Source organism: Apium graveolens, chromosome 4 (assembly GCF_009905375.1).
Source record: "Apium graveolens cultivar Ventura chromosome 4, ASM990537v1, whole genome shotgun sequence".
Taxonomy (NCBI): Eukaryota; Viridiplantae; Streptophyta; class Magnoliopsida; order Apiales; family Apiaceae; genus Apium; species Apium graveolens.
Window position 1 is genome coordinate 213,968,980 of NC_133650.1, and position 2,155 is coordinate 213,971,134.

The window sequence follows — 2,155 nt, forward strand, 5'->3', positions numbered from 1 at the left end:
ACTCCTCCATTCCTAGAGATTCAAAAGGCATATCAATCTTCCTCTTCCAGGGAGAAGCATTCAGATATTTCAATTGTTCTTCACCTTCATCATCTTCACTGTCTGAATTTCCCAACAAGGCCTTCTCTAAAGCATCAGACCTAGCAATTGATCAAGTTCTGAAGTAACCACAGAATCGACCAACTCCACTTTGAAGCAATCCTTATTTTTCGTAGGAAATTTCATAGCATCGAACATATTAAAAGTTACATCATGATCCAGCACTCACATTATAAGCTCACTCTTCTGCACATCTATTAAGGTACGGCCAGTTGCCAGGAAAGGTCTTCCCAAGATTATGGGAATCTTCTTATCCTCCTCGAAATCAAGAATTACAAAAACAGCAGGTAAGATGAGTTTATCAACCTTGACCAAGAAATCCTCCACAATACCTCGAGGATATGTAATCGAATGATCGGCCAACTGCAAAGTCATATAAGTAGGTTTTGGATTAGGCAAGTGTAACTTCTTGAAGATTGACAAAGTCCTCAGATTGATGCTAGCACCCAAGTCACATAAGCATATGTCAAAAGACACTTTTCCAATAGTACACAGAATAGTGAAGCTTCCCGGATCTTTAAGCTTCGGAGGCAACTTCTGTTACAGCACATCACTGCATTCCTCCGTGAGAGCGACATTCTCTAAATCATCTAGCTTCACTTTTCAAGAGAGAATACCTTTCAAAAACTTTGCGTAACTAGGCATCTGCTCAAGAGCCTCAGCGAAAGGTATGTTGATATAAAGTTTCTTGATCACCTCCAGAAACTTCTCAAATTATTTATCCTGCTTTTTCTTCTGCAGCCTCTTAGTAAAAGACGGTGGAGGATAGATCTGTTTCTCCCCTGTATTACCCTCAGGAGGAGTGTGCTCAATAGTAGTCTTCCTTGGTTCCACTTCTGCTTCCTAATGCTCTACTTTTTCTTCAGCCCCAGCTTCTTCATTCGAAACTTGAGTTTGTTCGGGATTCACAACCTTCCCAGACCTCAAAGTGATTGCCTTCACCTGCTCCTTAGCTTCCCTATTTCCTGGTACTTCAGTGTCACTAGGTAGTGTACCAGGTTGATGATTTAGCAAGGCATTGGCAATTTGCCCAATTTGATTTTCCTAGGCCGTGATAGAAACTTCTTGGCTTTTGTACATGAGCTTCAACTCCTCTAATTCAGATTTTTTATTAGCTTGTTGCAGCTGGAGTTGCTGTCTTGGTGCATATTGCGGTTGCTGAAAACCAGGGGGTTGTACTGCGTAGATGGCTACTGCTGATAAGGCTGTTGAACTGCATTATGAGCGTTGCTCCAGCTGAAATTAGGATGATTACGGTTATTAGGATGGTAGGTGGCTTGCACAGGTTGTTATGATCGCTGAAAGTTGCTCACGAACTGAGCCGATTTACTAGAATTAGCATACTGATCAGTCTCATGGGCAGTAGCACAAAGCTCACATACACTGTGATTTGATTAACTCCATAATTAGTCAAAGTGTCCACCTTCATCGTCAAGGCCTTAAGTTGGGAAGCTATAGCAGTTGTTGTATCCAACTCAAGAATTCCTGCTACTTTACCTTGAGTTAGCCTCTGAGAAGGATTCTGGTACTCATTAGCAGCCATCAGTCCAATCAATTCATAAGCTTTATTGTAGATCTTAGCCCACAAGGATCCTTCTGATGCTGCATCGAGCATGGGTATAGAAGTAGCACCCAATACATTATAAAAATAGTTTATAATCTTCCAATCAGGCATGCCATGGTGTGGGAACTTCCTTAACATCTCCTTATATCGATCCCAAGCCTCACACAGAGATTCTCCAGTTTGCTGAGCAAACTAAGTAAGAGCATTCCTGATTGCAGCAGTCTTCGCCATAGGAAAGAATTTAGTGAGAAACTTTTGAGCAAGATCCTCCCATGTGGTGATAGACCCTGGTGGTAGAGAATGTAACCAACACGTTGCTTTATCCCTCAGAGAGAATGGGAAGAGTCGCAGTTTGATGGCATCTTTAGTCACACCATTGAACTTGAAAGTGTCGCGTATCTCGATAAAATCCCTGATGTGCATGTTGGGGTCTTTTGTTGGAGAACCCCCAAACTGAACTGAGTTCTGTATCATCTGAATCGTGCTTGACTT

General features: G+C 41.9%; 1 non-coding gene across 1 annotated transcript; it reads left to right on the top strand.

Annotated features, from left to right (window-relative positions):
• Window positions 1–1,772: 1,772 nt before the first annotated feature.
• LOC141722882 (small nucleolar RNA R71) lies at window positions 1,773–1,879 on the top strand. Its single transcript, XR_012575880.1, has one exon. It is a non-coding gene; the product is annotated as a small nucleolar RNA R71 (small nucleolar RNA).
• Window positions 1,880–2,155: the final 276 nt, after the last annotated feature.